Source organism: Glycine soja, chromosome 11 (genome assembly GCF_004193775.1).
Source record: "Glycine soja cultivar W05 chromosome 11, ASM419377v2, whole genome shotgun sequence".
Taxonomy (NCBI): domain Eukaryota; kingdom Viridiplantae; phylum Streptophyta; class Magnoliopsida; order Fabales; family Fabaceae; genus Glycine; species Glycine soja.
In genome coordinates this window covers 43,915,532-43,930,175 of record NC_041012.1, presented here as the reverse complement: position 1 = coordinate 43,930,175, position 14,644 = coordinate 43,915,532, and the positions used below count along the sequence as shown (strand labels likewise).

Sequence of the window (14,644 nt, the reverse complement as noted above, 5' to 3'; positions counted from 1 at the left end):
GGTCAGGGTCATTCTTTTATACTAAAATTTTGCAGATGATGAATATAGAATTTCATCTCATAGAGACAATCACATTTTTTCGATTTTAGGGACAGGATCATTCTTGCATATCGAAATTTTGCAGATGATGAATATAGAATTTCATCTCATAGAGGTAATCACATTTTTTCGATTCCAGGGACAGGATCATTCTTGCATATCGAAATTTTGCAGATGATGAATATAGAATTTCATCTCATAGAGGCAACCACACTTTCCGATTTCAGGGACAGGGCCAATCTTGTATACCAAAATTTTGCAAATGATTATAGAATTTCATCTGGTAGAGGCACCCACACTTTATCGATTTCACATGGCAGTGTACCATATCTTAAACTGCCCAAAGCTGATTGAAATGCCAATTCAGGAGTAGAATAAGTGGTAGAAGACTCCATGAAGTTGATTGAAGCACAAAAGAGACCTGATAGTGAATGGCTTAAATTTTTCCAAGAAGCGCCAACCTAATGTACAGGGACATCAAGAACTGCCCACAATTCAACACCTGGAGGCTTTGCATTGTGGCTTGATATTGGAATCAAATCCACCCCATCTTTCATAGTTCCATCGACCTTGTGTAAAAGATAATAGGTAACCGTTCTTGAATAAACAAGAAGATCTAGGTATGAAACAAAAAGAATTCATAGATCGCGAAGCTTACTGTTAGAAAAAGCTGCCGTGGAAACAATATGGGAATTAATGACAAAGACGACGATTGAACGCGTTTGACTTCAAATTTGAAAACGCCAACAGTGAAAAAAAGATAAAGAGGGTTAATCGTTAAAAGAAACTAAACTAGGGTTTGATTCTTGAAACTTGAATTCTGAATAGAAGATTACAATAACTATTTTAAGGAAACAAGATACAATGAGAGAAAAAGAGAGCTTACAGATAGAGAAAGTGCGTGGAAGCACAAGAAATAGAGAAGTACTGAACAACTAAAGTAGAAATGTATATTAGTTGTAAAAAAGACAACCATTCACTTTTCTCTCTCTCCTCGTTTTCTTGTAGTATTCTTTGTTATGCGGTGTGTGTTTTGGTTACCAAAAGGAAAGGGGAAGGGGCATTACGGACTGTGAATTTATCTTGGCTAGCTTCGGAAGAAATTCTGCTTGCTTGGCATCAACATGTGGCATTTTGTAGAATCATGTTAGTTTTATTCATTCTGTCTCCAGTAATAACGCATTTATGTTACCCATAAATACCCTTCCATAGATATTTTACATTCCGCGAGTGACGAAATCTAAGGATGAAGAGATGGAATATGAAAGATTCTCAATTCTGTTTGGTTATACATATGCCTCCCGTTTCTATGGTTAATTTCTGAGGTTTAACTCAAGAGGACTTCATTAAATATTTTTTTTTTATCATCACTCAATAAAAATTGTCGCTGAATAAAATACCATACCTAAGTGTTGTATTTTTCATAAACACAGTATTAATTCTTAGAATTTCATGTGCTTACCCCTTTTTTCGTACTGCATATTATTTTTTTAAGAAAGTAATTTCGTACGAACATAATGTTTATATGTATAATTGATCAAAACTTTAAGATGTTTTAAAATAATTATTTTAATATTAATTTTAAATTTTAATTGGTTGCATTTGTAAATATTTAATACACACAAAAGTTATTATTGAACGCTTTGATTTGACTTCCAAGCGTTTTTTCAATTGGAACCACATAAAAGTTGTATCCTTTCTCCCTCTCCCTTATGCTCTGTTTGACATAAATAGAAATGTATATTAGTTGTAATATTTTTTATTTTTAAATTTACATAAAAAATCCATTGATAATCACGTACCTATATTTTTATATTATTTATACCTACCATTGTATAAAGGGAGTATCTTTTGGTGTAGGAAATCAAGTGCAAATGGCATTGGTACAACCTGATTGTACGGTAGTAAGCTTGCCTGGTGATACTTGTGACCCAAATGATAATTCTTGTGATGCTCATTGCAAAACACATTTCAGATCAGAATCTGCACATGGAGCTTGTGGCTTGAAGATACATATTTGTGTTTGTTATACTTGCTAAACATAATGTTTAGCTGTAGCAATCCCAAGTTTCACACCTATATTAATTGAATGAGTAGATGATGAACTGAATAAAATAAAATAAAATGACCCCATACTATATTTTGATGGTCATTCTGAACTTATGGATCCTAATATGATTCTCCTTCACTTAAGGTGATAAATTTACTGTAGGGGGCTTGTTTTAAAAACAATTTTTCAAATAGGGTCTGTATTAAAATAAATTGTAAGGGAGGTCTGTTATTTACGTGGATGTCGCCATTGTTACTAGCAGGACAAGACTGACTAGGAGAGATGAAGACATACCGCCATTGGTGTTGGCGGGACAGGGAGAGAGGAGAGAGACCCGCCATTGGTACTGGCGGAACATGCCAACGTGGGCAATCCCGCCATTGGATCCTGCGACTCTCATCTACAATAAACTAATTAATCACTCAAAGCTGAGATATAGGTTTCTACTAGTTGGGCGGGCTTTTTCTCTTGCAGTGCTACTCCTCTTCGGTAACCTGGGTTACAAAATAAAGGTAAATGAATGAATGTGATTTTTGAACCACGCATTTATGAATGCGATTTTTGAACCACGCATTTATGAAGTAAAGAATTAATCTTATCGGAACTTCTCTTTTTTAAATATGAATCAATTTATACCAAGATTTTTGTTACGTAATCACCTATGTAATAAAAAAATTGTTTTGTAACTTTTTTAATTCTATTTTCCTTTTCTTTTTAGAGCATATATAATTGGAGTTTAAAATCTTTTTGCATTCTTTAATTCAGTTTAATTAATTAAATTGTAAGACTTAAATTATTATTAGTATACTCATTTAAATTTTTACAATGCAAATCTCCTATTTAATTATCTTTCTCCTCATCCACTTTCCCAATATAAGGCATCTAATAAGTTTCCCTCCAAAATACCGTAAAAAAGTAAAAATGATTTCCAAATCTCAACATCTTGAAGCAAATCAATTTACATTAACATAAGAAATTTAAATTAATAATATATTATTTATACAATAAAATTATTTACGTTTTTAAAAGTACTGATTTTTAGTGACTATTTAGTTTAAATTTAATATAAATAATTATCTATTTAGTTTAATAGAATAATAATAGATGTCTATAGCACATTGATTAAGAAATTCTTACAAAAGAAATATTATAAACAAATTTCCATTAATTTATTTGAATATGTTATAAAAAAAGTAACCATTAAAAGAAAAAAAGTGTATTTAGATTTAGATAGTTATATTAATGAATATATAATTTATTTGACGGCTTTACAAGTTTATTTAATTAAAACAAGATTATTAAATAAATGAGTTTGTCTCATTAAATTTTTTTGGCTATATTTATCTAGTTAAATATTTTACCTTTTTCAAACACTACTTAAAACAACGTTTAAACTTATAATTTTTTTGGTTATATCCTTAGTATTTTTTTATAAAATTTCTTATTTAATCCTTTTTAATATTAAATTATTTATTTAAATTATTACACTGATTCTTTTAATCATAAAAGTATTTAATTTCTATAAATACAAATTTTATATCATTTTACATTTATTAATTAACTCATCAAGTAATAAACAAACGTAATAACTTTTAACTATTTTTTTTCATTTTTAATTATTTTTTTATCAAAACATAAACATGTAAAGACAGACAATCTTATATAATATCAAGATTTTCATATTATTTTTACCAGCAGGTTCTTATTTTAATTTTGTATTTTAAGTAACGGTATTTTTGAAGGATCACTACTAAAGTGCATGCAAATTAGTCCAGTAATTGGTGCTTAGGCCACTTTTACTTTACTTTCACTGGTTCTCAATATTTTTCTTTCTCATTTTCTTACAGATACGCAGTGTTTCTTCTACAAGAAATGGGATCTCCTCGTGTTACTAACTTCTTCTTTATATATATATATATATATATATATATATATATATATATATATATATAATAATCGATGTAAATGGGATGATACCCGTGTTAATCTTACTCTAATAATACTGATACAAGCAACCAAATCTTGTGAAAAAGTGGATCCATTGTACAAAAAGTACTTCAAGATAATGTTAAAAAATTTTAAAAAATAAAAAGGCCATCGTTTCATTCAAAATTTCCAATGTAAAAAGGTACTCTCTCCAAGACTTCAAGTTCGATAAGATAAAAATAAAAACCTGAAGATAAAATCATTATATGGAATTTCAAGGTTATTTCTTCAAGTTGACAAAAATTGGAAATTGGTTATGTTTATATTATATAATAATTATTTTAAAAATCATATTTAAAATAATTTTAATCTATTGATAGTATAATTTTTATACTGTATTTATATTATAAAGAAAATGCATAGTAAAAAAAAGTTAGGACACGACAATTTTAATAAAAAGTATTTATATTATTTATTTTTATATCTGAATCTTAAATTACAATAAAAAAACTAATGTAATACAATTTAATAGAAATAATTAGCTACGTTTGATAAAATAAAAAAAAGAAATAAGCTACGTTAATAAATATATATATGCTCTTGGTCTTAAGAAAGTGATAAAAAGTTTCATTTGGAAGGTGCTAAAAGTTAGCACACTTTGGAGGAGTGCCGCAGGATCCAATGGCGAGACTGTCCAAGTTGGCATGTCCCGCCAGTGCCAATGGCGGGTCTCTCTCCTCCTTCCCTGTTCCGCCAGCACCAATGATGGTATGCCTTCTTCTCTCCTAGTCAGCATTGTCCCGCCAATAACAATGGTGACACCCACGTAAATAACAGACCCCCTTGCAATTTGTTTTAAAACAGACCCTATTTGGGAAATTGTTTTTAAAACAATTGTTTTTAAAACAGACCCTATTTGCCCACTTAAGGTACCAGCAAAGTCGCTGGTGTAGGTAGCAATGCCCTTCGTGAACCTCTTTTATTTTTTTTCTTCTTTTGCATGTGCATGTAGATAATTACTTCCTGCACCTTCTTTTTTGCTTCCTGCGTCCTCTAAAAGACTTGAACAGACACAAATACCCTCGTCTCTCCCAAGTAAGCCCCACCACCACCCAATGCCGCAAAAAACCCAACACCACTGCCGCAACCACCCAACACCACGAAAACATAACCAGATATGCACCTCACTTGGGAATTATGTACCACAATTCTGGAAAAGTAATTCTGGAATGAGTTTTGTTTTCCACGAATGTTTTTTCGAAATTATGTTAGTATATTTGGTTACATGGAGTGGCAAATGATGATCCAATCAAATGAGGTAACTATTGAGTTAGAGACTAGAATCATCGTCCACAGTTTTGTAATTTCATTGTTTGGAATTTAGGAAATTGAATGGAGATTTAGGTAAAATGCAAATGAACTTTTTTTAAGTAAAAAATGCAAATGACTTAAATGCATAATATTGCAGTTTTATCTTTTAATTTCATTAGGGCACTGGTTAGTAATAACCAATATAATTATCAATTCTTACGTTAATCTACCTAAATCCTCATCATCAATATATAGGCACCACATTGACATTGAATTAAATTTTCAACTTTTCTCTTTCACTACAAGAAAAATAACCTATGTCTACAAACGCTTTTTTGCTACAGACATAAATTAGTGCAGGTAAATCTCAAAAATACTTTTACCTACAACCGACTAATGTAGGTAAAACTCAACCACTTGTACCAATCATTATTTGGTGTAGGCAAATTCATTAAAACTAAAAAAATACTTCTACCTACAACTATGTTGTCTAGGTAAAACTCCAAAAAACTTGTGCCTATGATTGATTAGTGTAGGTAAAACTCAAAAGAATTACTACCTACAGAAGCATAGTGTAGGCAAAATTTTAAAAAACTTATACCTACAACTACGTGATGTAGATAAAACTTCACAAAATATGTGCCTATAATTGATTGGTGTAGGTATAACCTCAAAAGTCTTATACCTACGATTGTTGGTGTAGGTAAAACTCTTTAAGACTATTTGAATTTGAATACTAGTCTCTTGTTTTTTTTAGAAAATACTCAATCTCAAAAAATAATCATTCAATTTAAATTAATTTTTAGTTAATAATTATTCAAAATTTTCATTGACATTCGTCGGGACACGTGACCATAGGCAAATGAACCTCAGGTGAGCATAGATGTTTGAATAAAGTAACATTTAATCATTATTTGTTAATCATAATGGAACAATAATTTAAATCATTATTAGATCAATACCTATTTGGAAAACATCTGATATAAAATTATTACTATATTATACCTTAACAAGTCGATCTAAGAGATGAGCATAAGGCATCAAAGATCTGGTGTAGCAGCAACTACTTGTGAGATCCAATGGCTCACTTATCTCCTCCTGGAGTTTCACATTTTATTTAATCAACCAGCAAACCTCTTTTGTGATAATAATTCAGCAATCCAAATTGCTTCCAACCAAGTATTCCAGGAGAGAACTAAGCACATTGAATTGGATTGTCACGTTGTTAGGGATAAATGTTTGAGTGGTCTTCTGAAATTGTTACCAGTCCGGTCCTCTATGCAGCTAGCCGATGCATTTACCAAAGCCTTGCAACCAACTTCATTCAAATTCATGATTTCCAAGCTGGGAATGATGAACATCTATTCCCAGCTTGAGGGGGGCTCTTAATCAAGCTGTCATTTCCCGCCAAATTCATTTTGAACTCTAACAGATTTGTAACAAACTTTGTAACCGCTTTTGTGTTAGTTTCTGAATCTATTCTCAATCTGTATATAAGTTCCTTTTGCTCAATGAATAAGACAGAAGCTTGTTTTGATCATCTTGCTCAATTTTTTTGCTTTCTTGTTCATAAGCTTTTCCTCTTTTCTTCTCGAGCAATAGCTTCTGCTTTTCTTTATCTCGATAGCTACTGCACCTAATGTGCAAATTTGTGCATGGTGATTTTCTAGTTCAAGCTTGATTTGTGACAATATTTTCTTGAAGAGTTTCCGTTATTTGTGAAAATGAAATAAAATTGGGAGTTTTTTTAAGATACTACTAATAAGTAAATAATTACATAATTAAGCTATCAGTGACTAAAGAGCTTAGGATTTGGTTATATTGAATTGAATGGAAGAGGAAATCACAGAAATGTCCTTATGGGGGGGGGCAATGGTATCTTCATTTTTTGGTTTTCATCATAAAATTAGTAAAATGCATATTTTATTTAATTAAATTGTAATTTGATCTCTTATAATCTTAAATCCATAATTTCATCTTTTATTTTTAAGTGAGTTTTAATGTTATGTTAGGATAATTTACTTTTACTAAGCATTGATAAGTTAAGAATTGAACTAATTTGAGTATGAATTCCTTGTATCTTAAGTGTTATTCTTGAAATATCATTGTTGGATTGAGGTTTGAGAAATTAATATATGCTTGTATGACAACTTTGAAAATGATTAGTGTGTTTAAGGATTATGAAATACTTTGAAGGATATAAGTTAGAATTTGATTATTGTGTTAACAAAGATTCATTGTGATAAACAATGAATAAAAACTAAATAAAAGTGTGAATCTAATAAAATATTAGATTTAATAAATCTTAAATACCTTTATACACTGAAATGTATTTTTAAGACAATTATGATATAATAAATTATAAAACAAAATACATATATAGAAAAAGAAAAAAAAACTTATTTTGAAAATTACACGTCGAAAATCAATTTTGATACTAAGTTTCCAAACAACATTTTAGTCCAAAATCAATTTTCAATATGTTATCCAAACAAAAATTACCTTATTATATGATAACACTGCTTTTAGGTGCATCAGATATATGGTACAAGATGCAAGATTTTTGCCACCTGCGGCTGCTCTATGCACTATCGACTGTTTAGTTCCCAAAAATAATTCAACCATGCACATACTCTATTTTCAGACTATCATTTACTCTTATAGTGCATTTGGATTCACGCTTTTTATATGTACAAGGAGTTTTCCAAAAACACGTTCTTAAGCTCTTTTGACGCATTTATGCAGACTGGGAGGCTGCAGCAAACCCTAGCGGATTGCGTGGAGCGGCAAGGCAAGGCGTTGCATTCGGGAAAGGTTTCGACGGTGAGACTGTGTCCCGAACGCGCTTCCCGAGGCAGGTACTTCGATTTTCGTTCCAATTTCGTTCCCGCCTCTGTTGAATTCGCTCAGGTCTCGCCCCTCTGCACCACTCTGTACAAAGGCGGGTTCCGAATTCGAATGTGGAAGAAGTTGGTTTGACGGTGGCCACTGATCTTGATGGCAAAAGTGTTGAGAAAATGGCACCACATGTGAATGAACCAGTGTATGCTTGGAGAAATGATTCTTTTGTTGCTGCATTTCCTTCCGAAGTGGTTCGAATAACTTATGGCGTTAACTTTTCGCAGGTAAAGATAGGCTGATGATACATTGGATTGAGATTTGAGGATATCAATCATCAAAATTTTCTTGGCATGTCATTTAGAGATTTCTATGGGCTAGTTTGGATAAATTTCTCAAAAAGCACTTATAGGAGAAGAAAATTAAGAGATAAGAAGAATAAAATTTCTCGTATAAGTTAAAATTGGTTTATCCACCTCAGCTTTTTGGTTTATTTTACCTCCTCTTTTCTCCTATAAATACTTTTCAATAAGTTTATCCAGATTGGCCCTATGTCTTTATGTTTTTTTTTTAATATACTATCCTTACCAGACATCTATTATTAAACAAAGGGATTGTGTTTCATGGATTTGAGCATTACCCCTGTTAATCTGCTTCCCATCATGAGAACAATGTCTAGATTTGTGTCTAAAGTCAAGATTATAGCATTTAGTATTTTAGTTGTACAGATAAAAGGAACTTGGTTGCTGACTGGGTACATTTGGACATTTGGTTGAAGTATGCATTTTAAAGATATAAAATGCTAAATAAACTTCTGTAGAGGAAATGTAAAATGATGCTTACACTATAAAATGATGCCTTAGTATTTTTTTGTAGGGCTCATTATCCAAGGGAAATGTAATGCTTGGCAAGTTATTTTAAGTTAAATATATAAATCCTGATTCTGGATTTAGATATTTGTGTATGTTATTTTTATTTAACTTTAATACACAGACACCCAAACACACATGGTGCTATGTCCCAATGTCTTGTATTATGTACATTAGCCATGTCTATGTGTCTGTGTCCATGTCTATGTTTGTGTGCCACAAACACCTCTAAGTGCCAAGTTTCAACTGTCCAAACTCGAAGGTTTCGTTGTTGGCAGCCTCTCCATGTACCACTTGAAGCCCGCAGCACCTAAACATATTTGCTTTGTTGGAACTTGGGGGAATATGAGACACTCTTTTAGGCTGTTTTTCCACGGATTCATGTGTATTAGAGTACTGTAAGAGAGCTGCAGTTATTCAACTGCAGTCTCGGGTAGACTTAAGCTAGTTAGTTAGTTCACTAAGGTAGTTAGTTCCCCATGACAGCTGTCCTAATAACAGCACTGTCTATAAATACCAAACTGTACTCTTAAGTTCCCTCCTTTCTTTTGCAGGCACCTGTTATTGGCTGCTAGTGGTTTTCTACACCCCCCTTGGATAATTTGGTGTACACTTAAGGTGTGTTTATACACCCCTCTTAAGTTCCCTCCTTAAGTTCCCTCCTTTTCTATCTCTGTGGTTCCCGGTGAACCTCAGGTGTGTTTTCTGTTTGAATCTATGCTCTGTTCGTTTTGCAGTTCAAAACCATTCACAGAACCTAGTCTGAAAAGTTTTTTATTTCCTTTTCTTATTGTTTTATTTCTTTTTCTAATTTGTTGACAATATTCAGGTTGAATTGATTACTGCATTTAACAGACTTGTGCAGGGGCTGCCATCCTAACAGACATTGTATTTTGGGTTTGGGGTGTTATAGTCCCATTCTTACAAATTCCTTAACAGACTTGTGCAGGGGCTGCCATCCTAAGCTTTGTTCTACAACATTAGTTGTAAGCATATGTTGTTGTTCCCAAACAGGTGGCCATATCCCTTTCTGGAGCTTAATAACAAGTGGGCTCCTATATGGTGGGTGACACACAATATAAAATTGCTCAAGTCTTGCCTTATTTGAATTGCCTTTTACTGATTAAACTACATACAATGCAGGTATTTGTGCCTGGCAGTAATTCATGCCCCTTGCTATGGCGTGTATTATCTGATAGTGCGAGCCAAAATACGATTCTCCCCAGATTGTTCCCTCAAGCATTTTTGTCATAGGAAGTTCCAGACTATGAAGGAATCCTCAGACTATGAAGCATGTTGAGAAAAGGAAAATGCCGGTGGAATTATACCCAAGGTGATGGAGACAATATTCAAGAGGGTTCAGACTATGAAGGAATCCTCAGAGTTTTTGATTAGGGTATCTTTTATCGAGGTAAACAATAATGCTTGATGAATTCTCTCTGTAATTGAAATTGAGCTTTTGAAACATGGAAGTTTGAACTGCTATATATTTTTTTGGTGAATTATTGAACTGCTATATTATGATGAATATTTTGTGGATAGTCAACAATGAATATCCAACAATGCCATGTGGCGTGCACGTAACCTAATGCCAATAGCAATTCTGTAGGGACACACAGGATTCTCAAATTAAGGTTCTGGTCTTTTATTAATTTTTTTGTTGTGATGTGAAATTTAAAGGATTTAAATACATTTTTGTGTTTATAATTTATTTCAATTCTGAATTTGGTTTTTATATTTGAAAAAAAATGAATTTTAATTCTTATAATTTTGCAAGTTTAAGATTTGTTGGGAGTGGTTGTTAGTTTTAAGCTTTTAAAATCATTAGAAATATCAGATTTAGGTGTAATATCTTATATATAATTATATTTATATGCTTGTGATATTTTTATTTTAATTGATATCGGAGTTTGCCTTCGTAAGCAATTTAATTTGCATTTTAAAGGTCATCAAGTGTTGCTAAGATGGAACTCTAGCTAATATTAATTAGTTTGAGATCTATTACATTTATAAAAGTTATAAATTTAAAAAGATATCTTTTTGTCTCTACCAAACCTTTGGATTAACATTCAAATTTTGAAATTCCTTGGAGAGTGGCAATTCCCGCTGCACTTCTTCCTCATTCCTGTCACAAAGATATCCACAAAGATATCTTTTTGTCTCTACCAAATCGTAACATTGATATTTCCTTGGACATGAATTTTTGTGTTGGGAAAAGGAGGCTAATGAATGAATCGGAAACAGAATTATGAGGACCCCAACTCCAACATTGAATGTTTTTGTAATTCCCAAACTGCCCATTAAATATTAATCTAAGCTTAGATCTACCTTCATCTAGCTTTAGTAAGTATAGTAGTAGTTGTACTAAATTATGTTGGCTACTAATCCCTTATCGATTGTCATGCAGACACCTTCCTTGTGTTTCCAGTAAAGGAAGAGAACTCCAAATGAGCTTTCCTGTTCAATAGGTCAATAAATTCTACTGTTTATTCTTTCTGTTGATTGAAACAGTCACCATGAACCACTACCTACTTCTAGCTAGTTCTGATAGTGTAACAGTTTTTAGATTCCAATTCACAACTGGTCTTCACATTCATGTCGTCTCTACTGCCACTCATAATATTAAATATTTTACTAATTGAATTGGTAATCATTTAGGACAGAACTTAGAGGTATTTATAGAGTTACTTTTGATTTTGTTTTCTAATCAAAATAGGAATTTATTTTGATAATCAATGTTGACTTTTAATACGAGCTTTTAATCACAACTGCATCTAAGTTTTGTTCAATCCTTTATCAACGTGGGTTTTTTTTTTCCTTGATCTTTCTCCTCGTTGTCCCTGACCGCATCAAAATGGTTTCTACTCTAAGTACAAGAAAATGTACTGATTGGAACAGCTTGGGCAAAAAAGTCAAATGGCCTCTCGTCACGACCATACAGGTTATTATTGTGCTATTTGGGATGTATTGACGTGGCTCCAAGAATGATGCTTACACTTGAGTAAGTAGGGACTGTGAAAGCTTGGTTCATGTACTCGAGTGCATACAATTAATACGAGTAATTAGTTACAAGAGAATAAATCATACAGTAATTAATCAACCACCCTAACTAATCATTTCCTTGAAGTAAAACCCGCTCCTCTGGTTCAGAAGCCAATTTCTTCGATCTTGGAGAAAGTTCGGCAGAGGAAATTGGAGATTTTATAGAAGTAGGTTGATTTGCGTTAAGATTGTTGTTGTTCATTGGGGTATGGATAAAATAAACATTTGTTTGTTTATTTTGGTCTATGGTGTATATGGATCTACATTTAATACGCATATTATGTACTTCTATCTCAAATTGAAAAGCGATTATATGAAAAAATATTAATTTAATTAAAATATATTAGTGATCATCCAATCATAATTATGATGTGATAAAATTATTAGCTTTTCCAATTATTACTTTAAAAAATCATATATAACACGAAACAATAATGGGTGAACCGAAACAATTCGTGCATTACACTGGTAATTGAATGATTGCTGCAATACGGTACTAGCAATTCATAAATACTCAGATTGCTCTTGATAAAAAAATAAAAATTCAGATTGGCTAAATATTATGAACATGATGCGAGATTTTTTTTATTTTTATTTTTTCTGTTCTTGGCACAAGTATCTTTTAGCTAAGTGAATCAATGTCTAATCTCCTTGGTAATTTCATAACTGACGTTAGTTTGAAATATTTTTACACAGGACATGATCGAATTCAAGATTTTTTCCTAAACAGATCCTCCCCGCAACGTTTAATATTAATTATAATAACATTTGCATTTATATAATTGTATTTGTGTACAAATAAAAAAGTATAAAATATGAATAAAACATCTAGGACAAACAGGTGTGAGAAGCACATCCAATTTGCAGCTGCCAGTTAGGGTTAAAATTCACACGTACGAAGCTTGGTCAAAAGCATGTGGGCGAAAGAGTTTGAGCCTACGCGGCACAACACCCACCATGCAATCCACAAACACTTTCTCTTTCAAGTATTTTCACTGGCTAGCTAGGCTTATAAATCAGGAACACCAACCGAAAAGAAAATTATCACGAATCTACAGCATCCATGATTCAGCTTGTACATATAATGGCAAAGCATATCTACTTATGTGGGGGAAGTTTTCAATATGCATGGGTTGCCCCAACAAAATCAGATGTGACTTCAAGAATGACATCTATATCTGAATTGGTCGCATTTGTTTTTTGCCTCATTTATTTTCAATTGTCCTTCAGTTTTGTGACCAAAAATGTTAAACAAAAATAGAAATGAAATCAGTACATAATAATTAATTAAAATTATTATGAGAATACTCATCTATAGCCTTGACTCTTGAGTTCAAAAGTTAACAATTTTGAAACAAGTTTTACATCCATCCATCATCCATGTCCTTTCAATAAAATACTATCTTCCATTTCTATTCATTTTTAATCGATTAAATTCAATAAGAATTTTATCGGTGCATATTACTTAACCAAGCATATATGATAGAGAATCCTGTGCATGAAACTAATTAAAAACATTCTGCAAAAAAGTGAAAAACTTAAAATACCAGGCATGTTATAACTTATAAGTTATAAGTACCCTCTAATAATTATAGTGGATCTAATTTCTGCATAGGAAAATACAAAATAATGTTCTTTTTATTCAAAGTTTTCAAATTTCTTTAACCATATCATTCATTTTATCTCTCTTTCTCCATTTCTTTCTTTTATTTTAAATTTTTGCTATACTCTATGAATAATATTATCCAAAAGTGAAACCATGCATTTTGGGGGATACTATTCTGTGGCGACAATTGGGTAAAGTACGTCCTAAAGAGACAAACATGACACTACTATGCGTATCTGTCCATGTTGAAACACAAAATTTAGTATGAAACACAACCAAAAGTTTGCTTTCATATAACAAAGCATAAACAATGCAGTCTCTAATGATTTCATATGCTTCTTTTTCGGAAAGACAATATTCGAATCTAGTGATATGAAAAAAAATACGTTTTTGTGTGTGCTTTTTCTGTTGACATGACACAAACTTAAGGTTTGTTACATTCAGCGTTGAGAAAATCTGCTCCCATAATATATTTTTATTAAAAAAATTACAATTAAGAAAGAAACAAAAAAAGAAAGATAGAAACGATAAATACTCCTAATATAAATTTGAATATTTACTTTGGATTCTTTTCCTTCTCTCAATTGGTTCACTTTTTTATTCTCTCTTTTCCATTGTTATGCAGTGATATTAACACACAATAATATATGAGTGTGATTGATGTTTTAATATTTTCCTAATTTTCATTAAAATATATTTTTGTTTTAAATTGTAACAATTATTTTTAAAAAATTGAGTTAAATTATATTATTTATTACTGTTATTATTAATATGTCATTATCTTCAAATTCAAATAAAAACTTATTTTATTATTGTTATAATTATACTATTTTCTTCAATTTCAAATCAAATTAATGCTGTTTTTATATTTATATATTAATTTGATTTCTTGAAAAAAACATAATAAAGTGGTTTTCATTTATATAATAAAATAAGATTAGTATATATATAAATATCTCCCTA

At 31.4% G+C, this 14,644-nt stretch overlaps 2 long non-coding RNA genes across 3 annotated transcripts; one reads left to right on the top strand and one right to left on the bottom strand.

Moving 5' to 3' along the window:
• Positions 1-345: 345 nt before the first annotated feature.
• On the bottom strand, positions 346-1,289 carry LOC114374281. Its single transcript, XR_003658537.1, has 3 exons — positions 926-1,289; positions 698-765; positions 346-608 (listed from the first exon to the last, which is right to left on the bottom strand). It is a non-coding gene; the product is annotated as an uncharacterized LOC114374281 (long non-coding RNA).
• A 6,571-nt stretch (positions 1,290-7,860) lies between these two features.
• Positions 7,861-12,393, top strand: LOC114373981. Of its 2 annotated transcripts, XR_003658503.1 has the most exons (5): positions 7,861-8,451; positions 9,588-9,651; positions 9,889-10,095; positions 10,177-10,444; positions 11,441-12,393. It is a non-coding gene; the product is annotated as an uncharacterized LOC114373981 (long non-coding RNA). The 2 variants fall into 2 exon arrangements; XR_003658502.1 differs by lacking the exon at positions 11,441-12,393 and having other exon boundaries at positions 10,177-10,666.
• The last annotated feature ends 2,251 nt before the right edge of the window (positions 12,394-14,644 follow it).